General features: G+C 44.7%; 1 long non-coding RNA gene across 1 annotated transcript in view; it reads right to left on the bottom strand.

Moving 5' to 3' along the window:
- Positions 1–6,350: 6,350 nt before the first annotated feature.
- The window catches only part of LOC140409517 (uncharacterized), a 62,689-nt gene continuing 42,268 nt past the window's right edge, over positions 6,351–26,771 (bottom strand). Inside the window, exons 2-3 of the long non-coding RNA XR_011940369.1 lie at positions 18,537–18,659; positions 6,351–6,963 (exon numbers count right to left, since the gene is read on the bottom strand). This is a non-coding gene — a long non-coding RNA (uncharacterized lncRNA). The remainder of the gene's footprint in view (positions 6,964–18,536; positions 18,660–26,771) is intronic.

Genomic DNA, 26,771 nt, shown 5'->3' with positions numbered 1-26,771 from the left:
CAAGTAGGCTTACAATGAAGTTACTGTGAAAAGTCCCTAGTCGCCACATTCCGGCGCCTGTTTGGGTACACAGAGGGAGAATTCAGAATGTCAAATTCACCTAACAAGCTCGTCATTCGGGACTTATGGGAGGAAACCGGAGCACCCGGAGGAAACTCACGCGGACATGGGGAGAACATGCTGACTCCGCACATAGAGTGTCCCAAGCCGGGAATCAAACCTGGGACCCTGGAGTTGTGAAGCAACAGTGCTAACCACCGTGCATCTTGTCCTTAGTCTCTCAAACGGAGGGTCCTGCCAAACTGTAAGAAATCTCTACTCTTCTCATGGGTTCAGTCCTCACAAATTGAGTATTTTTAACTGCGAAAGCCACTCCATGCTCATGCGTTGCCTCTTGAGCTTTCTCTCATCAGAAGAATGTGTAATGTTTCTCTTGAATGGATCCATTTTGAGTGAGCCAAGCTTCTTGTAACAAAGCAATGACCACATTGAACATTGTAAACCTACTATTGATCACAGCTGTCTTGTGTATATCATCAACTTCCAGAGGGTGTTGGTTAGGTCAGGACGCACAGTCTTTATGCTCCAGCTTTCGACTGGTGCCTCTTTGTAGAGTTTGTCTTGCCTACTGCATAGATTAGCAACTCATCTGTTGAGAGATTACCTTCTAAGCTCCAGGCTCCCTTTGAATAAAGAAGGCCATGGCAGGAAAGCACTTAACTGACTGGGGGCTGCCATGCTTGAGGGAGGCAATAGTTATCCAATGAGACGATATGAACTCTTCCACCACTAAAGTAAACCTTGACTCTCGTGCTCTATGCCAATCAAGCAAGAGCATATAATCGGTAACTGTTTTGGGAATGTAAAGCACAAAACTGGAGTGTCCTCTCCAAGGCCCAGGCCTGGACAAATAATATGGAGACCCTGAGTTGCCCAAGCTTCAGGGCCCACCTGTCTCCACTCCACCGCCCACCCCGTCCAAGCATTGCTAGTATTGTCCAAAGGAAAGAATTGAACCAGTTAAGTGTGGTACCACCACTGCTGCATGAGTTGTTAGAAAGCAGCCTGATAGATGACAGGTTTGTATCTCTCTGGTTGATTTGATGCATCAAGTGCTTTTGTGTGGTCGTGTGTGCTGGGACCCCAGCTATTCACAATATGTATTAATGATTTGGATGAGGGAACAAAATGTAACATCTCAAAGTTTGCAGATGATACCAAATTAGGTGGGAGGGTGAATTGTGACGAGGATGCAGGGATCCTACAGCAAGATCTGGACAGGTTGGGCGAGTGGGCAAACCAATGTCAGATGCAGTATAATTTGGATAAGTGTGAGGTTATTCATTTTGGAAGCAAAAACAGGAAGGCAGATTACTACCTGAATGGTTGTAAATTGGGAGAGGGGAGTGTGCAGTGGGACCTGGGTGTCCTTGTGTACCATTCGCTGAAGGTATGCATGCAGCTGCAGCAGGCGGTAAAGAAGGCTAATGGTATGTTGGCCTTCATTGCAAGAGGTTTCGAGTATACATAGAACATAGAACATAGAACTGTACAGCATAGTACAGGCCCTTCGGCCCACGATGTTGCGCCGAACTAGTCTGAAACTAAGATCAAATCAACCTACTCCCAATCATTCTCGTGCATTCCATGTGCCTATCCAATAACCGCTTGAAAGTTCCTAAAGTGTCCGACTCCACTACCATAGCTGGGAGTGCGTTCCACGCCCCAACCACTCTCTGAGTAAAGAACCTACCTCTGACATCCCTCCTATATCTTCCACCATGAACCTTATAGTTATGCCCCCTTGTAACAGCTACATCCACCCGAGGAAAAAGTCACTGAACGTCCACTCTATCTATCCCTCTCATCATCTTATACACCTCAATTAAGTCACCTCTCATCCTCCTTCGCTCCAATGAGAAAAGCCCTAGCTCCCGCAACCTTTCCTCATAAGACCTACCCTCCAATCCAGGCAGCATCCTGGTAAATCTCCTTTGTACCCTTTCCAATGCTTCCACATCCTTCCTATAATGAAGTGACCAGAACTGCACACAATACTCCACATGTGGTCTAACCAAGGTCTTGTACAGTTGCAGCATAACTTCACAGCTCTTAAACTCAATCTCCCTGTTAATGCTAACACACTATAGGCTTTCTTCACGGCTCTATCCACATAGAAATATAGAAGCAGGGATGTGTTGCTGCAATTGTACAGTGCCTTGGTGAGACCACACTTGGAGTATTGTGTGCAGTTTTGGTCTCCTTCTCTGAGGAAGGATATTCTTGCTCTCGAGTGAGTGCAGCGAAGGTTGACCAGACTGATTCCAGGGATGGTGGGACTGGCATACAAGGAGAGATTGACTAGGTTGGTATTCTTCTTGCTGGAGTTTAGAAGAATGAGGGGGGATCTCATAGAGACATATAAAATTTTGACAGGACTAGACACGGTAGATGCAGGGAAGATGTTACCAATGATTGGTTTGTCCAGAACCAGGGGTCACAACCTGAGGATTCAGGGTAAACCATTTCGGACAGAGATAAGGAGCCACTTCTTCACACAAAGAGTGGTGAGCCTGTGGAATTCATTACCACAGGAAGTAGTTGATGCTAAAACTTTGAATATATTCAAGAAGCGGCTGGATATAGCACTTGGGAAGAATGGGATCAAAGGTTATGGGGAGAAAGCAGGATTAAGCTATTGAGTTGGATGATCAGCCATGATCGTGATGAATGGCGGCGCAAGGGCCAAAAGCCTTCTCCTGCTCCTATCTTCTATATATCTATGTATCTATGTCAGAGCGATTAGCTAACCATTTGTCTCATTGTTGTTTGTAGAAGCTGACAGTTCACAAAATCACAAAAGGATCGTGTGCAGGTTCAGTGAGTAATTAGGAAAGCGAACAGAATGTTATCGTTTATTGTGATTGGAATTGATTACAAAAATAGGCAGGTTACGCTTGAGGCATACAGGGCCCTGGTGAAACCACATCTGGAGTACTGTGTACAGTGTTGGTCTCCTTATTTAAGGAAGGATGTAAATGTGTTGGAAGCAGTTCAGCGAAGGTTTACTAGGTTAATACCTGGAATGGGCAGGTTGTTTTATGAGGAAAAGTTGGACAGACTAGGCTTGTATCCACTGGGATTTGGAAGAATAAGAGGCAACTTGATAGATCCTGAGGGGTCGTGACAGGGTGGATGTGGAGAGGATATTTCCTCTTGTGGGAGAATCTAGATTGAAGGGTCACTGTTTATAAATAATGGGCACGATCAAATCTCGCGAGAGCCCTCACTGGGCGTGATCCAGATTTACATATTTAAGTGAGCAGTTATACTCACTTAAATATGTCGCCATCGGATTCTTCCAAGGCCCAGGAACCAATGCCCGTACCTAGAAGATCTCGCCATGGCACCGTTTTGCATTGGTCCACATAAACGTGGGCCAGGCGTATCGACACCTGGAGGATATCCAGGCCCTACACAGTCTCGCTGTGTAGAAACCAACTATTTTCTAATACACCTGATAGGTAAAAGATAGCTATTAGTGTAAATATTAAGCCCCACTCTTTAAATACCCATTTTACATTCACTCGTAACCTCAGGTCATCTCAAAACATACAAAGACACAAAACAGCATAATTCCATTATAGATTAAAACAGCACTTTTACTGAGCTAACAAATACATTTGCAAGATAGTTTGACACTATACTTGTGCTGTACCATTTATCAGATCAAAGACATAGCAACACCATAGCAACAGCATAGTAATATGAAGGTACCATTGTTCACAATACAGATAACAGCTAAGTCAGCAGAAGCCCAGTTTAAGCTGGTCGTGATAACAGCACAGAATCGTATTCCATAACATGCACAAGTATTCAAACATAAAACAGTTAAAACTAATGTTGCACATTGAAGATTGACAGCTAACCGTCAAATCAAACTCATTTGATTCTAACCCAAACCAATTAGGATTACATAGGGGTATAGATAGATGGCTAAAGACTGATATGATTTTGTATAACCATGAGGGTCCCTATGGCCATCTTTATTCCGGAATCATCCTATACTTAGATCTAAACTATTCACTGTCTCTATTTTTCATACTTTTACTTTGCCACTCTAACTCTTGAAATAAATGCAAGCTGTTTTGCCGTAAGCAAGAAACCATTTATGTATTATTTGAAAGATAAATTGTGTACAAGTTGCTTCTCTTTAAGTCCTTTTTGCTAGCTGGACTTATTAGAGAATAAGATTTAAGTGACTCTCAATTGTAATCAAATAGAGGCAATAAACGATTCTTCTTTGCACCCGAGAAGTTTTAACTCAAATTTCTACTGAGTTTTAGTGTTTGCAAGCGCCACTAAATCCACATGGTAGATCTCTGCAACTGGCGAGCCATCCAGGAGGGGAGGAGCCAGCCAGGAAGAAATCAGAAGACCGAAGAAAGACCAGAAGGACGGAAGACCCAAAGAAAAATGGCTAGACTTGGGTAAGAAATATCTTTTTCACCCATTAAAAGTCTTAAAGCCACAACAAGCAGTGCTTCGACCCCTAGAAAGGACCTTTTTATAGACTGTGTTACTTCAATCGGGTGCCAGTCGTTGAAACTAAAATAAAACGGGACTGAAAAATAGTTGCGGTAGTGTGCACAGATTACACATAGTTGACGTCCAAAACAATTGGGTGTAAGGCTGAGTTTATGGTGGACATGACTCCTAAAATAGATTCAGGACCTTCAAATGGTAGAGAACTACTTCCCACAACGTCCAAGGGAGGTTGCGCTGATCCAGATGTCTCTATTGACGATATATTGGGTGATCTCTGATTTGTAGACAATTTGGACTGTCTGAAGTTGCAAGAAAAATTGAATCAAAATATGATATCCTCAAAGGGCAGTGGTCCCTTGATAATATCAAGAAGGCATGGGGAAAAACCACAAGCTTAAATAGAGGAAAACGTATGAAATGATCTTTTGCAGTAATGGCACAGCTCCAAAAACATCAAGAGATAATCGCAAAAACTAATATTGATCGTGACCTTAAGTCCACTAAAGACCAACTAGCAGCAGTTGTTGAAGAATTATGAGATGCAAAATCTAAATTTGAACAATGTCAGATTAAAACATTATTGGAAAATGAAACCTTTAAAGTTCAACAACAATCATTTTAAATTGGTGAATTAAAACCTAAAAATACTGACTCAGAATCCAAACTTCAACAGATAATATCAGTAAATGATGGTCTTAAAAGTCAAAATTGCCAGTAACTTGACGGAAAATGTATTTTGGAAAGTGACATGTACACTATGAAATGTCATAACAAATTACTGACAGACAAATTAACAGCCTTCAAATCTGTCTTTAAAAAATCAGCTGAACTCTCCAAACCAAACAGCGCCACCAACGGGAAGAGTTGAAATGATTTTAACTAAAGCCCAAGGTGTACCAGTGATATCTAAACCAAATCCTACATTATTGCAAGCTGCTACTGACATGAAAACAATGAATACACTGATCGAATTTCCACAGGGGGAGTCTGGCCAAATGACTTTTCTGTCCAAGACACTTTTACCCCAGAACAAACCGTTATCTTACTCTGAGACCGACCACAAAATGCTGCTGGCCCCGATCCAAAAGCCTCTCATGGCAGCTTTAATAGACTGAGATTTTTAAACAAGAAAAGCCTATTGAGCAACAAGCCTCGTGGCAAACAAAGTGTAATACAACTTAACCCATTAAGCACCAAACAGCTTGGAGTTGAAGTGATAAAGACAACAGCCTTGGTTTTAAACCATTTAAAAGATCTATCAAAACACCATTTTGTCACTGGTTTAAAACCAGAACTGTCTGCTGCTTTAAACTTGATCCTACCCAGACCTCAGTCCAAAACCGCAACTTTGAATAAAAATCACTTCAATTGTTGCCTCTCCTCCTCCTTTAATGACAAATCTGTCCAGAAGAGAGATGAAATTCCTTTCTCGTGTTGAAGATGGCCATTTTGCGAATTTCAGATATCATGATTACAAACTGGTCTCCTACGATGAAGGCCCACCTCCTGGCTACAGGGATGCGCCCCAAGTCACGTATCGCTAAAAAGTTGCCAAGAACTGTTAACTTGAGAAAACTGTCATTATTTTGAATGTTGCTTTATTAATTTGAAGAAATTAACATATCTTGTTAACTGTGCTTCCTTTAACAGTGCCGACAAATTTATCTACATAAAACCAAGTTCATTCAGCGCAAGATTGGTTCATTCATATATTCAATATTTTATTGTGTTTGATATTTTAAAATACATTTTTAAAATTAGCTTGGAAATTAAAACATAAGACAATGTGGAAGCTGTTTTTTTCTTTTAAAAAACAATTTTTATTAATAGCAAATCTATGTTCCAAGAGAGCACATTGTTCAAAGACAATTGATAACGGGTATTTGGCAGCAATCCAACTTTTACTCCAAGTCCATTTAAGTGACATATATTTTAAAAAGACTTTGAGAAAGATGCAAATGGCATTATTCCAAGCTCTACAGTCCCAAATCCTCTTTTTCTCCACAGATGGCCAAAATCATGTGCTACTCCAAAACCATATCTGGAGTCAGTATAGATGTTAGCAGTTTTATCTCTTGCCACATGACATGCTTCTGTTCATGCTTTTAATTCGGCCTGCTGAGCTGATGTACCTGGGGTCAAACTTCCTTCAGCTAATACTGCCCACCCAGCTTTTCTGATACCCTTGTCAATAAAAGAGGAACCATCAGTAAGTAGGAATAAATCTGGGTTCTGTAGTGGCTCTTCTTCCACTATGCGCACTTCTTCCATTTCCTCTATTATTTTCACACAGTCATGCCCTTCTCCCTCTCCTCCCTTCGGTTCCTCGGGAAGTGGGAGCAAAGATGATGGGTTTGGATTGGCTCTGTGAAAATATAGGTTGGGAGCTTCCAAAACTGCTGTCCATCTAATCCGCTGTAAAATTAAAAGGAAAGAAAAGTTGGATCCACGCGTCACATGTGAAGCGCGCGTATAAATATTAAGATCTGTAAAATGTTTACTGTAATAATCATTTTCAGTTATTTGATTGACTTTGTAAATATTGTACCAGAACTGAATGAGAACAGATTCCTTTACACATCTAGGCTATATGCTAAAATTTCAACATTTCCAATTGTTGGGTATGCATTGCTACCCCTACTAAGACAGGAGAGGGTATTCCCTTCTTAACTATTCCCTTTAATGCTTCAGAAACAGCAGAATGGTACATCTATCAAAGCGTCCCTCGCTCTGTAGCGGTCCGTTCTGGAGCATATTCATGTGAAAATGGAAGGTACAAGATTTATTTACAGAAATCTATTAAATTATGGAAATCTGCAGGCTATCCACTAAACACCTTTTCAGGATGGCATCAACTTAAATATAACCCTAATAGAAATCCTCAATACATTAGCCTCCCAACTAATATTAAACAAAAAGGATCAATATGCCTCATTAGTAATCACTCTAAAGGGATGAAAATGGGCAATCATGTTTGAAAGTTAAATTGTGTACAAGTTGCTTCTCTTTAAGTCATTTTTGCTAGCCGGACTTATTGGAGAATAAGATTTAAGTGACTCTCAATTGTGATCAAATAGAGGCAATAAACGATTCTTATTTGCACCCGAGAAGTTTTAACTCAAATTTCTACTGAGTTTTAGTGTTCGCAAGTGCCACTAAATCCACATGGTAGATCTCTGCACTGACTACAGCTCAGCCCTCAACACCATTATTCCTACAAAACTCATCTCCAAACTCCGTGGCCTGGGCCTGGGCTTCTCCCTCTGTGACTGGATCCTGAACTTTCTAACCCACAGGCCACAATCAGTAAGGATAGGCAACAACACCTCTTCCACAATCATCCTCAACACTGGTGCCCCACAAGGCTGTGTCCTCAGACCACTACTACACTCCTTATACACCTATGACTGTGTGGCCAAATTCCCCATCAACTCGATTTTCAAATTTGCTGAAGACACCACCGTAGTGGGTCAGATTTCAAACAATGACGAGACAGAGTACAGGAATGAGAAAGCGAATCTGGTGGATTTGTGCGACGACAATAATCTCTCCCTCAATGTCAACAAAATGAAGGAGACTTCAGGGAGCGCAGTGGAAAACATGCCCCTGTCTACATAAATGGGAACAAAGTAGAAAGGGTTGGGAGCTTCAGGTTTCTAGGGGTCCAGATTACCAACACCCTGTCCTGGTCCCCCCATGCTGACACTGTAGTTAAGAAAGCCCACCAATGGCTCTACTTTCTCAGAAGACTAAGGAAATTTGGCATGTCAGCTACGACTCTCACCAACTTTTACAGATGTGCCATAGAAAGCATTCTTCCTGGTTGTATCACAGCTTGGTATGGATCCTGAGCTGCCCAAGACCGCAGGAAACTACAAAAGGTCGTGAATGTAGCCCAATCCATCACACAAACTAGCCTCCCATCCATTGACTCTGTCTATAATTCCCGCTGCCTCAGAAAGGCAGCCAGCATAATTAAGGACCCCATGCACCCCGGACATACTCTCTTCCACCTTCTTCCCTCAGGAAAAAGATACTAAAGTTTGAGGTCACAAACCATCCGACTCAAGAACTACTTCTTCCCAGCTGCTATCAGACTTTTGAATGGACATACCTCGTATTAAGTTGATCTTTTCTCTACACCCTAGCTATGACTGTAACATTACATTCTGCAGTTTCTCCTTTCTTCCCTCTGTACTGTATGTGTTGTCTGTATACCATGCAAGAAACAATACTTTTCACTGTGTACTAATACATGTGACAGCAATAAATCAAATCAAATCAAACACCTGGTGGTTTTTCAAAAACCTGATTATCTTTCTATCTGTCTACGTTCCTACTAAACCTGGATATCAGGGCATATAGCCATTGGGCCACAGGGCAAATGTATAGACATTAATTAGCAAAAGGAAAACTCCTCTGAAGGTATCTTTCTTTCAGCTCCAATGCCTGAAATACAAAGCTGGCAAAATCTCTGCTACTGGACCGGTAAAATGACTTTCTTCATAAAAATCAAAACTAAATGAAAAGAGGAGAAATTTGACATGTACTTGTCAAGTTTCGAAAGTTAGGTGTGTATTCACATCATTCAAGTTAGTCCAAAGTTGTCGTTTTCCATATTGGCTAAGTTCAACAATCATCTCATTCATATCCTTAATTGAATAATTAAACCACACAAACATCTTGTAAGAACAATCTTCTGTGCAATGACAATCTTTTTATTTAATCACACAGTGATCCAATGTGATAGAAACTGTAACTCATTTTTCCCTTTTCAATGGCATGACATATGCACATTGATGGCCATTTTCAAGGTTCCAATGTCTTGTGCTCCAAGAACGTTGGAACATGCTCAGCTCAATATTGTTTTGGGCTATTGGATGTCCCTGGTGATTTGTTATGCTCTAGGTGTAGCATAAGCGGCTTCCTTGTGGTGCACTTGACAAAGGAAGGTTCAGACGTGGAGATAACTTCAACACGGTTATTAAACTATTTACACTTCTATTACTCGGGTTCGACACTACTGCTAATCCTACTATAGCTACCCAGACTGACTAACCAGTTGCTGCAATCTACGTGGTGGGAGTGATGTTGAATCAACCCTGTGTCTACTCACTAACTGTCTCCACTGGAAAGAGGCAGATCATGTGTGTGGTGTCCTTTATATATGGGTTGGTGGAATGCCCTCCTGTGGTCGTGTCACCTCTGTGTGTATCGTGAATGTCATTGGTCATGTCCTATCTAACTGATCTATTGGTTGAGTGTGTGTGTGTGTGATGTCTCTGGTGCTCCCTCTAGTGTCTAGCTAGCCAACATGTATTTACGTTAACCCCCCGTGTACCCACAGTGATGCACATCACGACATCTCCCCTTTTTTATATGTTACTTATTTTCTGTACACGTTAAGAAAATTGAACAAAAAACAGGTAGATAGGTTAAGGTATATACAAGTCATGGGAACAGTGATTAAACAATAAGTCCAATGTGTGAGTCCAAAAACCATCAATCCTCATGGTCAAATGTCTCTCTTGGTTATGAACGCCAATCAACGTCCAAGTGCCACAGGAACCAAGAAGTGGTCAAATCACTTCGCTGTCTGATTTGGAGTCCCTTTCTTTTTCGATGTTTGTGATGGTGCTGTCGGATGGCATCTTGTAGCTGATAAGGTGTTGACGTTGAAGAGGTACCATCAACAGTATCATTCGAGATCATGGTGTGCCATTGGATTTCGGCGGGAGCGGTGCGCAAGTGATTTCTGGGAGGTAAGTTTCTCCTTTAAAAACACTAAAGCACTTATTTTCTGTTTTATTTTTTTCGACCCGCGGACTTCTGGGAAGGCCCCCCCCCCACCCATAAATAAATTCTGGTGGAGAGGAAACCCGAGACACTACACGTGTAGTGTTTCCATCCCGCCCTCCTCCTCTAACCTAATAATAAGACCCATTGGTGTGAGGTAAGTGCTATATTATATTATTATTTTTTCTTTTAAAAAAAAAATTTACTGATTAGCCAGATCTTGGTTGGAAGTTAGAGGGATGGCAGGGAAGGGAGTGCAATGTTCCTCCTGCAGGATGTTTGAGGTGAGGGATGCCATTAGTGTTCCTGCTGATTTTACCTGCAGGAAGTGCTGCCATCTCCAGCTCCTCCAAGACCGAGTTAGGGAACTGGAGCTGGAGTTGGATGAACTTCGGATCATTTGGGAGGCAGAGGGGGTCATAGATAGCAGCTTCAGGGAATTAGTTACACCAAAGATTGGAGATAGATGGGTAACTGTAAGAGGGACGGGGAAGAAGCAGTCAGTGCAGGGATCCCCTGCGGTCGTTCCTCTGAGTAGCAAGTATACCGCTTTGGATACTTGTGGGGGGGGGGGGGGACTTGCCAGGGGTAAGCCATGGGGTACGGGCCTCTGGCACGGAGTCTGTCCCTGTTGCTCAGAAGGGAAGGGGGGAGAGGAGCAGAGCATTAGTAATTGGGGACTCGATAGTCAGGGGCACAGATAGGAGATTTTGTGGGAGCGAGAGAGACTCACGTTTGGTATGTTGCCTCCCAGGTGCAAGGGTACGTGGTGTCTCGGATCGTGTTTTCCGGGTCCTTAAGGGGGAGGGGGAGCAGCCCCAAGTCGTGGTCCACATTGGCACTAACGACATAGGTAGGAAAGGGGACAAGGATGTCAGGCAGGCTTTCAGGGAGCTAGGATGGAAGCTCAGAACTAGAACAAACAGAGTTGTTATCTCTGGGTTGTTGCCCGTGCCACGTGATAGTGAGATGAGGAATAGGGAGAGAGAGCATTTAAACACGTGGCTACAGGGATGGTGCAGGCGGGAGGGATTCAGATTTCTGGATAACTGGGGCTCTTTCTGGGCAAGGTGGGACCTCGTCAGACAGGATGGTCTACATCTGAACCTGAGGGGCACAAATATCCTGGGGGGGGAGATTTGTTAGTGCTCTTTGGGGGGTTTAAACTAATGCAGCAGGGGCATAGGAACCTGGATTGTAGTTTTAGAGTACGGGAGAATGAGAGTATAGAGGTCAGGAGCACAGATTTGACTTCGCAGGAGGGGGCCAGTGTTCAGGTAGGTGGTTTGAAGTGTGTCTACTTCAATGCCAGGAGTATACGAAATAAGGTAGGGGAACTGGCAGCATGGGTTGGTACCTGGGACTTCGATGTTGTGGCCATTTCGGAGACATGGATAGAGCAGGGACAGGAATGGATGTTGCAGGTTCCGGGGTTTAGGTGTTTTAGTAAGCTCAGAGAAGGAGGCAAAAGAGGGGGAGGTGTGGCGCTGCTAGTCAAGAGCAGTATTATGGTGGCGGAGAGGATGCTAGATGGGGGCTCTTCTTCCGAGGTAGTATGGGCTGAGGTTAGAAACAGGAAAGGAGAGGTCACCCTGTTGGGAGTTTTCTATAGGCCTCCAAATAGTTCTAGGGATGTAGAGGAAAGGATGGCGAAGATGATTCTGGATAAGAGCGAAAGTAACAGGGTAGTTATTATGGGAGACTTTAACTTTCCAAATATTGACGGGAAAAGATATAGTTTGAGTACATTAGATGGGTCGTTTTTTGTACAATGTGTGCAGGAGGGTTTCCTGACACAATATGTTGACAGGCCAACAAGAGACGAGGCCACTTTGGATTTGGTTTTGGGTAATGAACCAGGCCAGGTGTTGGATTTGGAGGTAGGAGAGCACTTTGGGGACAGTGACCACAATTCGGTGACGTTTACATTAGTGATGGAAAGGAATAAGTATACACCGCAGGGCAAGAGTTATAGCTGGGGGAAGGGCAATTATGATGCCATTAGACATGACTTGGGGGGGGATAGGTTGGAGAAGTAAGCTGCAAGTGTTGGGCACACTGGATAAGTGGAGCTTGTTCAAGGGACTGCTACTGCGTGTTCTTGATGAGTACGTACCGGTCAGGCAGGGAGGAAGGCGTCGAGCGAGGGAACCATGGTTTACCAAAGAAGTGGAATCTCTTGTTAAGAGGAAGAAGGAGGCCTATGTGAAGATGAGGTGTGAAGTTTCAGTTGGGGCGATTGATAGTTACAAGGTAGCGAGGAAGGATCTAAAGAGAGAGCTAAGACGAGCAAGGAGGGGACATGAGAAGTATTTGGCAGGTAGGATCAAGGAAAATCCAAAAGCTTTCTATAGGTATGTCAGGAATAAAAGAATGACTAGGGTAAGAGTAGGGCCAGTCAAGGACAGGGATGGGAAGTGGTGTGTGGAGTCTGAAGAGATAGGCGAGATACTAAATGAATATTTTTCGTCAGTATTCACTCAGGAAAAAGATAATGTTGTGGAGGAGAATGCTGAGACCCAGGCTATTAGAATAGATGGCATTGAGGTACGTAGGGAAGAGGTGTTGGCAATTCTGGACAGGCTGAAAATAGATAGGTCCCTGGGGCCTGATGGGATTTATCCTAGGATTCTCTGGGAAGCCAGGGAAGAGATTGCTGGGCCTTTGGCTTTGATTTTTATGTCATCATTGGCTACAGGAATAGTGCCAGAGGACTGGAGGATAGCAAATGTGGTCCCTTTGTTCAAAAAGGGGAGTAGAGACAACCCCGGCAACTATAGACCGGTGAGCCTCACGTCTTTTGTGGGTAAAGTCTTGGAGGGGATTATAAGAGACAGGATTTATAATCATCTAGATAGGAATAATATGATCAGGGATAGTCAGCATGGCTTTGTGAAGGGTAGGTCATGCCTCACAAACCTTATCGAGTTCTTTGAGAAGGTGACTGAACAGGTAGACGAGGGTAGAGCAGTTGATGTAGTGTATATGGATTTTAGTAAAGCGTTTGATAAGGTTCCCCACGGTAGGCTATTGCAGAAAATACGGAGGCTGGGGATTGAGGGTGATTTAGAGATGTGGATCAGAAATTGGCTAGCTGAAAGAAGACAGAGGGTGGTGGTTGATGGGAAATGTTCAGAATGGAGTTCAGTTACAAGTGGCGTACCACAAGGATCTGTTCTGGGGCCGTTGCTGTTTGTCATTTTTATCAACGACCTAGAGGAGGGCGCAGAAGGGTGGGTGAGTAAATTTGCAGACGACACTAAAGTCGGTGGCGTTGTCGACAGTGCGGAAGGATGTAGCAGGTTACAGAGGGACATAGATAAGCTGCAGAGCTGGGCTGAGAGGTGGCAAATGGAGTTTAATGTAGAGAAGTGTGAGGTGATTCACTTTGGAAGGAATAACAGTAATGCGGAATATTTGGCTAATGGTAAAGTTCTTGGAAGTGTGGATGAGCAGAGGGATCTAGGTGTCCATGTACATAGATCCCTGAAAGTTGCCACCCAGGTTGATAGGGTTGTGAAGAAGGCCTATGGAGTGTTGGCCTTTATTGGTAGGGGGATTGAGTTACGGAGTCATGAGGTCATGTTACAGCTGTACAAAACTCTGGTACGGCCGCATTTGGAGTATTGCGTACAGTTCTGGTCACCGCATTATAGGAAGGACGTGGAAGCGTTGGAGCGGGTGCAGAGGAGATTTACCAGGATGTTGCCTGGTATGGAGGGAAAATCTTATGAGGAAAGGCTGATGGACTTGAGGTTGTTTTCGTTAGAGAGAAGAAGGTTAAGAGGAGACTTAATAGAGGCATACAAAATGATTAGGGGGTTAGATAGGGTGGACAGTGAGAGCCTTCTCCTGCGGATGGAAATGGCTAGCACGAGGGGACATAGCTTTAAACTGAGGGGTAATAGATATAGGACAGAGGTCAGAGGTAGGTTCTTTACGCAAAGAGTGGTGAGGCCGTGGAATGCCCTACCTGCAACAGTAGTGAACTCGCCAACATTGAGGGCATTAAAAATTTTATTGGATAAGCATATGGATGATAATGGCATAGTGTAGGTTAGATGGCTTTTGTTTTGGTGCAACATCGTGGGCCGAAGGGCCTGTACTGCGCTGTATCGTTCTGTGTTCTATGTTCTATATGCTGAAGTTGGATAAGACTGTACATACTGGTTCTGGCCACATGCTGTGCAGGAAGTGTGATCCTGCTGAGAACCCTTGAAGCTTGTCGAATTGGAAACAGAATTGCTGCTCGCATAAATACCTGGTGATGGTGTGAAACTAGAACCTTGCATCTGATAGGAATATGCCGCCTGGCCTGGCTGGGGTGCAGCAAATCCTGGGCTGTAACTAAGGCATCCAGTCTGTAGTGCAGATTGCGCTTGCGGTAGTACTCCTTCGGACTTGATTCCATTAGTGGGCAATCCGTAGTGCTGGCCTGTTTGAGAATATGCTGCATAGACTGCTTGCTGCTGCATGCCTGAATACTCGGTTTGTCCAGCATGAGCTGTCATTGGCTGCACTGCTGGTGTGGGAAAAAATGTGTGGATATAGCTGTGGTGAATATTGGTGTATTCCTCTTGGACTGTAGCCGCTGCTTGTTATTACTGACCCAATGTAATTGTTAAGTGATTCATCTCCTGTCGTTGTGGCATCTGCTGTCACTCTGAGCGTGCCATCCCTGAGGTTGCGGCACTCCCTGTCTGGTGTAAAGTCTGGCTTACGTGAATCAGAGTTGGCGTTTGGTTGCTCCCCATCTGGAGTCTGGTCTGTTTTAACTGAGTCAGTGTTGGTTTGTTGATGCTCCCCGTCCGGAGTCTTAGCAGGTTCACTGGAGTCAGCTGAGATTTCTTGAAGCTGCACGTCTGGAGTCGGAACATGCAAGAATGCATTGACTTGTGGAGAGGTTCGAGCGAATGAGGGTGGAAGTATCATGGTGTCACCGGAGTCACCAGTGGTCTCACAGTGATCGTCGAGTGCCTCTGTACACACTGGCTGAGGTCTGTTACTTTGCACATCTTGCATGGGAAGTGGGATGCTGTCGTCACTCGTCTCACATACCGTGGGTAGATCCTCAGTAGCTGCTTTTTGTTCACTTGGGTTGGGTAAATTGTCAGAGTCTTCATCTGGTGGCGCAAACAATGTGGGTGGACTATCATTGTCTTGCTGTTGTCCTTCATTTGGGCTTGGACTGTCATCGTCGCTTTGTTCTTCACTGTAGCATGATAGACCGTCATGGTCGTCCTGCTGTGCACTGGAGCGTGGTAGACTGTCAGAGTCTTCTTGGTGTTTACTTGAGCATGGCAGACTTGCATCGTCTGCTGCTAGTTGGTCAGAGGAGGTTGCTAGACCCTCATGGTCTTGTTCCTGCAAGGACTTTACAAATGTGAGGTAATGCATTTTGGAAGGGCTAATGCAGGTAGGGAATATACAGTGAATGGTAGAACCCTCAAGAGTATTGAAAGTCAAAGAGATCTAGGAGTACAGGTCCACAGATCACTGAAAGGGGCTACACAGGTGGAGAAGGTAGTCAAGAAGGCATACGGCATGCTTGCCTTCATTGGCCGGGGCATTGAGTATAAGAATTGGCAAGTCATGTTGCAGCTGTATAGAACCTTAGTTAGGCCACACTTGGAGTATAGTGTTCAATTCTGGTCGCCACACTACCAGAAGGATGTGGAGGCTTTAGAGAGGGTGCAGAAGAGATTTACCAGAATGTTGCCTGGTATGGAGGGCATAAGCTATGAGGAGCGATTGAATAAACTCGGTTTGTTCTCACTGGAACGAAGGAGGTTGAGGGGCGACCTGATAGAGGTATACAAAATTATGAGGGGCATAGACAGAGTAGATAGTCAGAGGCTTTTCCCCAGGGTAGAGGGGTCAATTACTAGGGGGCATAGGTTTAAGGTGAGAGGGGCAAAGTTTAGAGTAGATGTACGAGGCAAGTTTTTTACGCAGAGGGTAGTGGGTGCCTGGAACTCACTACCGGAGGAGGTAGTGGAGGCAGGGACGATAGGGACATTTAAGGGGCATCTTGACAAATATATGAATAGGATGGGAATAGAAGGATACGGACCCAGGAAGTGTAGAAGATTGTAGTTTAGTCGGGCAGTATGGTCGGCACGGGCTTGGAGGGCCGAAGGGCCTGTTCCTGTGCTGTACATTTCTTTGTTTCTTTGTTTGTTGACTGCGCGTCGGAGTCCTGCGTGTCTTCTATCGTGGAGTCGGGAACCCTTAGCGGTGCGTGGACCACTCTCTGTGTGGCAGCAGGCCACTCTCTGTGGGCTTGTACCGCTCTCTGTCTCTTGGTTTCAGGCCGCAGCACCATCCTGCACTCACGAGTCCGGATGTCATATCTGCTGGGCTGAAGATCCTCAAATCCGAAGAATGAATCCGCGTCTGCGTCGTATTCAGTACGGGGTCGCCATTTCTAATGAAAAAACCTTCATCCGAGTAGTAGTCCTATAGGACCATATCACCATTGTTTGCATCGGAGCTGGCATTGGGCTCGCGAGGTCCAGAGAAAATGTAAAGGTCGGTTTCAAAGTATTCAAGGTCGGAATCATTGGTTTGGGCATAGGTAACTGCTTGTTGCAGGGTTCTTCGGAGGTTAATTGCATGTCCTGGATCAATTTGAGGTATTGTGCTGTCATTACAGGTGAAAGAAGGTTGTTTTACGGCTTTAAAAGATTTTTTCTTTGATTTGTGATGTTTCCCCTTTAAATGCGCATGGTCCGGGCCCCAGACGGCATGACGCATGTGACATCATACGTAGGAAGCATTTGTGCATGCGCAAATCGCTGTTCCTGTACCAGGGGCCATTTTCGCAGCGTCTTGCGCATGCGCAAACGGACCTTCCCGTTCTGTGCGCTTCTCGCACAACTGCGCAAGTGCAGTCCCTTTAGAAAGATGGCCGTGCATCAAAATTGTTCTCTGCTCCGGGATCTCGGCCTCGTGGTGAGTACTGGCGCTTCTCTTACCTTTTCTTGCTGGTTGGAGTGTGTTTTCCTCACAGTATTTGCCGAATTTGCCCAGGACTGCCTGGAAGTCACTCCTGTTTTGTCCTTTGGAGAACTTGAATTTTTAAAAGATTTCTTCTGCTCTGGCACCGGCGAAGGTGCACAGAAGCTCTGTCTTTTCAGCATCGGCCACGTCTTGTAGGTCGGCTGCTACCAGGAAGATTTCAAACTTTTGCCGGAATGCCTGCCAGTTTACGCAGAGATAGCCACGGCACTGGAGCTGCTGCGGAACCCGGATCTTGAACATCTTGCCTGGGTATCGTTGCTGGTTGTCACTGTATGCTGAGGTATGGCTATATGGATTGAAACAGTTCAGTCCTGGTACCATGATTTGTTATGCTCTAGCTGTAGCATAAGCGGCTTCCTTGTGGTGCACTTGACAAAGGAAGGTTCAGACGTGGAGATAACTTCAACACGTTTATTAAACTATTTACACTTCTATTACTCGGGTTCAACACTATTACTAATCCTGCGATAGCTACCCAGACTGACTAACCAGTTGCTGCAATCCACGTGGTGGGAGTGATATTGAATCAACCCTGTGTCTGTACTCACTGACTGTCTCCACTGGAAAGAGGCAGATCATGTGTGTGGTGTCCTTTATATATGGATTGGTGTAATGCCCTCCTGTGGTCGTGTCACCTCTGTGTGTATCGTGAATGTCCATTGGTCGTGTCCTATCTAACTGATCTATTGGTTGAGTGTGTGTGTGTGATGTCTCTGGTGCTCCCCTTGTGTCTAGCTAGCCTACATGCATTTACATTAACCCCCCGTGTACCCACAGTGATGCACATCATCACACCTGGTAATGGTCTAAAACGAGGATTGGTCCCTTATATTTGTATATAAACTCCTGACACTTCTTTTACAATCCCTCGCAGAGAGTGGACTGTAATTATAGAATCATAGAATCCCTAAAGTGCAGAAAGAGGCCATTCAGCCCATCAAGTTTACACCGACCCTTTTAAAGAACACCCTGCCTAAGTCCACATCCACAGTTAATCCCTTAAACCCACCTAACCTTTTAGATATTAAGGGGCAATTTATCATGGCCAATCCACCTAACCTGCACATCATTTGATTGTGGGGGGAAACCGGAGCACCCGGAGAAAACCCACGCACACACGGGGAGAACGTGCAAACTCCAGAGACAGTCACCCAAGGTCGGAATCAAACCTGCGTCCTTGGCGTTGTGAGGCAACAGTATTAATCACTGTGTAACCATGCCGCCCCAAAGTTATTGGCTGTGTGCACGATTCTGCAGTCATGGTTTAGGGTTATTTGTTTTGACTTAAACATCTGTAACAAACAAAAGATAATTCCATTCAATAAAACAAAAGAATGGCGAAATGATAGCAGGAGTGCTCCCCTGACTAACACTGCTCAGAGACATTCTCTTCACTGTTGCTGCTTCACCCTACTCAAAGAGTGTACCACCACAAACTCCCTTCCCTAGCCAACATCTTCACCCCTCTCCCTGACACGTTTGATGGTGGACCAGACTGTTGAGTTCCTGGTCTCATGCTTGAATCCGGGTAGCATGGATGCACAGTGGTTAGCACTGTGGCTTCACAGTGCCAGGGTCCCAGGTTCGATTCCCCTCTGGGTCACTGTCTGTGCAGAGTCTGCATGTTCTCCCCGTGTCAGCGTGGGTTTCCTCTGGGTGCTCCGGTTTCCTCCCATAGTCCAAAAACGTGCAGGTTAGGTCGATTGGCCATGTTAAATTGCCCTTAGTGTCCAAAAAAGGTTAGGAGGGGTTGTTGGGTTACGGGGATAGGTTAGAAGTGAGTCGGTGCAGACTCAATGGGCCAAATGGCCTCCTTCTGCGCTGTATGTTCTATGTTCTATGAGCTTCTGACCACATATTTGTGCCATCATTTAAATGACCTGCTTCTACCCTCATTCTAACCTCAACTTCTCTTGACTCTGCCTTGCCTTATCTCATCTGCTGCAAAAACCCTCATCCCTACCTTGTTAACTCTAGACTCGACGATTGCAATGTACCCCTTGCCCGGCCTCTGATCTTTCACCCTCCATAAACTTCAACTTACATAAAACGCCGCTGCTCAAAACTTGCACCATGTCCCGTTTACCCATCACCCTGTGTTCTCTGACCTACATTGGCTCCCGGTTAAGCAGTGCTTCAATTTTAAAATGCATATTCTTGTTTTGAAATCGCTCCCTGGCCTCGTACCACACCAATTTTGTAACTTCCTTCAACTCTGGGCACTCCAAATTCGGGTCTCTTGCGCAACCATCATTTTAATTGGTTCACAGCTGGCAACCCATGTTGAGAGGCCCTCAGCTCTTGAATTCCATCCTTCAAACTCTGCCTGGAATAATGTGCCAATGACTGTACAGTTTATCAAAATAATGTAAATGAGTCTCAAGGCCCCATTTTGAGCTGGCCTCGGGCCTTCCAGTTCAGGTCCTTGCTGATGGTCTACTGGTGGCGTCTCTGAAAATGCACTGTGAGTATTCTTTACTCCAATTTAATCCTTTTGTTGATGCGAGCATCGCTGGCAAAGCCAGCATATGTTGCCTATCCTATGTTAAAGGAGTTTGATGTAAAATGTGAGTCAGGTTATGAGTTTCTTGGGGTATTTTATTTTCAATTTCTTTTGCTAGTATCGGTTTATGGACAATCGTGCTAATTGTGTCTGCAATTAAATACAATGGATTTGTAATGCAAATCCGATGAGACAGAACATGGAAGTTCATTAGAGAAAAACGCAGCAGACATCACAAACTGTTGGTTAGTTACTGTGTTATAATGAGGCAGAGACCCTTGGGCATGTTCAAATGGCTGGCTACTGCTGTCTGTTCCATCAATATCAAATTAGTTAAGCACTGCCCATTTTAGATTGACATGAGAACACAAGAAAGATACTGATCATGCTGAATAAATGCAGATGGGCATCTGAGACCCTTGAGCATTTAAACATTTGCTATGACCGTCCTTGTTGGTTCTGTTGTACAGTAGAATTTGCACTCCATCCTGCAGAAAGTCTGGGGCACTATACAGCCAAGGCTATGTTAACACAGTAGAACTGTCATTTTCTTCAGCTTTTCTATTCTTCTATTGTCCTGCTCAGGATTAGCTGCATCAGTGCTTCACGTGGCTACTGAGTGGCAGAACAAAATCAACTTAACTTGCTTTGCCTGAGGAATTGGTAGTTTTCTAGTGTTCAGCGTGGGATGTAGGAAACCTTTGGTCTATAGCATGTCCGGAATTCAGTGAGAAACAAAAGGAGCCAATTTTTAAAATCCACTTGGCGACAGATATACCTGAATCGATGGACTTTAAAAGAAAACGTATTTCTAAAAGTGCAATTTTGGTAAACGTACACTCATCAATGAGACTTCCAAAGGAAAGGAAGCATATTGTCCCGTTTCACACAAAGGGCAGGATTTAACTGGTGGAAGTCCCTCCCAAACCTTTACAAAACCTTGTCTGATCATGAGGGGAAATTGTGAAATAATTAAATCAATTAGAGTGGCAAATCCCTCAGATTTAACACAGCCAGTGTCATTAGAAAGGTGGGCGCATGGGTTTGCAGAAATCCCAGTAGGGTGCTGGTAACAACGCCAGGGTGAGGTTAAAGCCTACAGGAGAAGAGAATGCAGAGAAGAGAGGAGGCAGCAAGTGAGTCTGCAGGAGAAATCGGTAAAGACATATCTTGCTGAGTTTGTGCAGTCCTTTGGTCTTGTAGCATTGCATCTATTAGGGGTTCATTGATCACGAGGGCTTCAGTTAGGGGTTGACCTTCCTAAGACAGGCTGCTACCAGTCAACTCTGAGGGGGCCAACATGAGAGTTAACCACTCAGATGGAGGCTCCTCCACTGCGGAGAAGGGAAGAAGGCTGTTACGTATTCACGTAATACAGCCTGCTGGTGGAATGTCACGTGATCGGTAGTGACGTCAGCAGAGTGTTCTGTGTGGGCTTTAAGTTCTTCATATTGTACCACAAGAGCAACATCTTCTAATAAATCCTGCACCATGTTTTAGAAGAACCTAAAATGTGGCACCTCCATTCTTTTATTTTCGCGGCAACTAGAGAAATATAACAAAAGAGAAAACTGGCGATGAGGATTGGGGCAAAAAGAAGTTACTGAGGCTCGTGAATCATCAACGTAAGGGGAACGATGATCTAGGAAAGCTGCTAGTGCAAATAGAGAAATCGGAACACGACCGTGAGTAAGCTGGAACATATATATATATATTTTTCAAAACTGAAGTTTCAGGTGTTTGCTTACCAGTGGAAGTGGGTAAAAGCTGCAGAGACCACGCATGTGGCAATGTGAAATAGGCTGTGGGAATGGAGACCAAGAAGACTGGCCAATTCTGCAAGTTACTGCTTGCGGCAAGGGAGATATTAATTTTGTTTGTGGGCTAGGACAATGCTTGCTCCTTAAAAAAAGTAGAAGGGAGGGAGGCTGAAGGAGTGCAGACCCAGTGAGCTGTGATCCCAAAATGGAAGGCAAAGGGGGCGCCATGGATGTATTTCATAGACATAGAATATACAGTGCAGAAGGAGGCCATTCGGCCCATCTTGGTGAAGACTGTGAGACTTGAACTTGTACTGTATCTTATAGCTAATCAAACACCAGAGGACCTAAAGGTTGCCACATTTTTCAGTTCGGTTGGGCGTAAAACCTTTATGCTACTACAAAACTTAATCCAATCTGTGGAGCCGGGAGATAACACTTACATTGAACTAATGAAGGTTTTACAAGGGCATTTCTCTCCCAGACCGTTCTTGATGGCAGAAATGTTTCATTTCCACCGCTGTAGTCAGGAAGATGGTGAAAGAATGTTGTAATTCGTACCAACTTTACAAATATTAGTAAAGGACTGCGAATTTGGTGCAACATTGGATGCCACCTTTTGTGATAGGCTGGTATGTGGACTCCACAATGAAGCTATTTAGAAAAAACTGCTGACTGAAAGCAGCTTAACTTTTAAATCTGCAATGGAAATTGCCACATCAATGGAGCTAGCAGCAAATTCAGGCTTCACAGGTAGGAATTGGAGTAAAGGTCCACAAGATAGAGATTGCCAAACGTATGTCTGCAAGAGTTTAACCATGTCATCGATATGCACAAGCGGGACATTCAGCTGGAGAATGGTGGAGTAAGGAGAATAAGTACAAGAACTGTGGCACAAATGGCCATTTTGCCAAAGCAAACTGATCACATCGACCTTCACCAGCACCAACGAGGTATGCACATGAAGGAGTTCCAAAGTCAACCTCAAGTCTGTAAATTGATTGAAGAAATTCAAGACTCCCTAGGAGGCAATGTACCCAAACAGCTTCAAGAGTTGAAGCTAGGCATCTTGTCAGTATGGAGCAATCAACAACATGTCTGGGTATTCCCAAAACTTGATGGCAGCCAAGTCAAAATGGCAATCGATACGGGAGCAACTGTATCAATGGATACCTGAGACAATATACGATATGAACCTAAGGCACCTGCCATTACAACATCAGATGTTATCCGAAGGATGTACAGAGAAGAGGTCATACCGCTAAAAGGAAACATTACGGTGAAACCGGAACTTAATGGTCAAACAGCTGATTTGCCTCTCCACGTTATTCAGGAAAACCTTCCTGATTTATTTGGTAGAGCATGGTTGAGAAAGATGTCAGCTGTCAGAGTTGAAGTCCAACTCAAAATTAAGCCAACCAGTACACCAAAAGGTCTCAAAGCCAGAACTGTACCATATGCCATCAAGGCAAAAGTCAAAGAAGAACTAGAAAGAGCAGTCCAAACAGGTGTCATTGAACCATTTACTACCAGTGATTGGGCTACACCAATAGCACCTGTGTTGAAACATGATGGTTCAGTAAGGATATGTGGAGATTTTAGAACCACAATTAACCCAGTAGTGTGTGCAGAATCACTGCTGCTGATTGAAGACTTATCTCTGGACTTTCTGGAGGTCAAAAATTCAGTAAAATAGATCTATTACAGGTGTTTTTACAGATGAAGATGGCTGAAGAATTACAACCATTGCTCACAATCGTGATGTACAAAGATATTTTTCGTTGCCAGAGACTTGCATGATAACCTCGGCACTTGCTCGTTTTCAGAGATCCATGGATCAGATTCCAAGTGGGCTAACTGGTGTACAATGTTATCTAGATGACAACCTCATCACTCAAAGAACTTGGAAGCTACTCTGGAGCGACCACAATCCTCGAGTATAAAAGGAGTAGTGTGACTTTTCAAGACATCCATCAGCTATTTGGGTCATGTCATTGACAAAGATGGCTTGCATAAAGAACCAAAGGAGATGACTGAAATCTTGGAAGAACCACATCCTCAAAATGTGACCCAACTGAGGCCATTTTTGAGATTATTACGGTAAATGCGTCCCAAATTTAGCAACGATATTGAAGTCAATACACATTACACATACCAAACAGGTATGACACTGGACTGAAGAGTGTGACAGTGGATAGAAGGAGCTAAAAGAAGTCAGAGCTATTGGCCCACTAATAATAATAATATTTTTATTGTCATAAGTAGGCTTACATTAACACTGCAATGAAGTTACTGTAAAAAGCCCCTAGTCGCCACATTCCTGCGCCTGTTCGGGTACACAGAGGGAGAATTCAGAATTCTCAGCTGGCATGGGAATTGAACCCACGCTGCTGGCCTTGTTCTGCATCACAAACCAGCTGTCTAGCCCACTGAGCTATCTTTATGGAGGCCATTTTACAGATCACTGAGCCTTGATGACAATCTTTGGGCCGTATAAAGGGATTCCTTCTTCAGCAGCTAATCAGTTTCAGAGATGGTCTTTGATATCATTGGCATACGGTTATGATATCCAGGATCGTAAATCAGAGCAACACGCAAATGCGGATGCTTTGTCGAGATTCCTGTTACAGGTCTAGCAAGAACCTGAAGAAAATGTTGTCAAGATCCAATATTGTTTGCATGTGCATTATATACCCGTGACTTCATCTCCAGTACATTGATATACAAGAATTGATCCAGTGATGGATAAGGTTATGGACAAGGCCCTAAAGGTACGATGACGGACAAACATCATAAAAATCCAGACCTCGAGCCCTACATCATGAGAAGACTTGAGCTGACAATCCAGAGTGGAGTTTCATGGGCAGCACGGAAGCACAGTTGCTTCACAGCTTCGGGGTCCCAGGTTCGATTCCCAGCTTGGGCCACTGTCTGTGCGGAGTCTGCACGTTCTCCCTGTGCCTGCGTGGGTTTCCTCCGGGTGCTCCGGATTCCTCCCACAGTCCAAAGATGTGTGGGTTAGGTGGATTGGCCATGATAAATTGCCCTTAGGTTAGGTGGGGTTACTGGCTTACGGGGATAGGGTGGAGGTGTGGGCTAAAGTGGGGTGCTCTTTCCAAGAGCTGGTGCAGACTCGATGGGCTGAATGGCCTCCTTCTGCACTGTAAATTTTTTTAAAAAAAATATATATTTTATTCAAGATTTTTTGGCCAAACATAACAGTACGTAGTGTTTCTTTTAATCAACAATAAAGCAATATAAATAACAGTGGCCAGTTTTAAACAAATAAATAAATAATATATGAACAGAAACAAAAACCAAACTAAATGGCAACTGCCTGGTCAAAAATAAATACTCTCCAAAGATACTATCCAACAGTCCAATATACATTACCTAAAACAAGTGCCTATACATATACAATAACATCCTGAGAGTCCGTCCGATTCCTCCCCCCCCTCCCCCTCCCCCCCCTCCCCCCTGGGTTGCTGCTGTTGTTTTCTTCTTTTCCATTCCCTCTATCCTTCTGTGAGGTAGTCGACGAACGGTTGCCACCGCCTGGTGAACCCTTGAGCCGCACCCCTTAGTACGAACTTAATCCGTTCTAACTTTATAAACCCTGCCATGTCGTTTATCCAGGTCTCCACACCCGGGGGTTTGGCTTCCTTCCACATTAACAATATCCTGCGCCGGGCTACTAGGGACGCAAAGGCCAAAACATCAGCCTCTCTCGCCTCCTGCACTCCCGGCTCTTCTGCAACCCCAAATATAGCCAACCCCCAGCTTGGTTCGACCTGGACCCCCACCACCTTCGAAAGCACCTTTGCCACCCCCACCCAAAACCCCTGTAGTGCCGGGCATGACCAGAACATGTGGGTGTGGTTCGCTGGGCTTCTCGAGCATCTCGCACACCTATCCTCTACCCCCAAAAATTTACTGAGCCGTGCTCCAGTCATATGCGCCCTGTGTAACACCTTAAATTGTATCAGGTTTAGCCTGGCACACGAGGACGATGAGTTTACCCTACGTAGGGCATCAGCCCACAGCCCCTCCTCAATCTCCTCCCCCAGCTCTTCTTCCCATTTCCCTTTCAGCTCATCTACCATGATCTCCCCCTCGTCCCTCATTTCCCTATATATGTCCGACACCTTACCATCCCCCACCCATGTCTCTGAGATCACTCTATCCTGCACCTCCTGCGTCGGGAGCTGCGGGAATTCCCTCACCTGTTGCCTCGCAAAAGCCCTCAGTTGCATATACCGAAATGCATTCCCTTGGGGCAACCCATATTTTTCCATCAGCGCTCCCAGACTCGCAAACGTTCCATCTACGAACAGATCTCTCAATTGTGCTACCCCAGCTCTTTGCCATGCTCCAAATCCTCCATCCATTCTCCCCGGAACAAACCTATGGTTATTTCTTATCAGGGACCGCAACGAGGCTCCCGTCTTTCCCCTATGCCGTCTCCACTGCCCCCAAATTTTCAATGTAGCCACCACCACCGGGCTTGTGGTATATTTCTTCGGTGAGAACGGCAACGGCGCCGTCACCATAGCTTGTAGGCTAGTCCCACTGCAGGACGCCCTCTCCAATCTCTTCCACGCCGCTCCCTCCTCTTCTCCCATCCACTTACACACCATTGAAACATTGGCGGCCCAGTAGCACTCACTTAGGCTCGGTAGTGCCAGCCCCCCCCCTGTCCCTACTACGCTGCAAAAATCCCCTCCTCACTCTCGGGGTCTTCCCGGCCCACACAAAACTCATAATACTCTTCTCGATTCTTTTGAAAAAAGCCTTCGTGACCACCACCGGGAGGCACTGAAACACAAAAAGGAATCTTGGGAGGACCACCATTTTAACCGCCTGCACCCTCCCTGCCAGTGACAGGGACACCATGTCCCATCTCTTAAAGTCCTCCTCCATCTGTTCCACCAACCGCGTTAAATTAAGCCTATGTAATGTACCCCAATTCTTGGCTATCTGGATCCCCAAGTACCGAAAGTCCCTTGTTACCTTCCTCAACAGTAAATCCTCTATTTCTCTGCTCTGCTCCCCTGGATGCACCACAAACAACTCACTTTTCCCCATGTTCAATTTATACCCTGAAAAATCCCCAAACTCCTCAAGTATCCGCATTATCTCTG

The sequence above is a fragment of the Scyliorhinus torazame genome, chromosome 3 (genome assembly GCF_047496885.1).
Source record: "Scyliorhinus torazame isolate Kashiwa2021f chromosome 3, sScyTor2.1, whole genome shotgun sequence".
In the NCBI taxonomy this organism is placed as follows: domain Eukaryota; kingdom Metazoa; phylum Chordata; class Chondrichthyes; order Carcharhiniformes; family Scyliorhinidae; genus Scyliorhinus; species Scyliorhinus torazame.
Note: the sequence above shows the minus strand (reverse complement) of the source record. Positions and strands in the feature narration are given on the sequence as shown.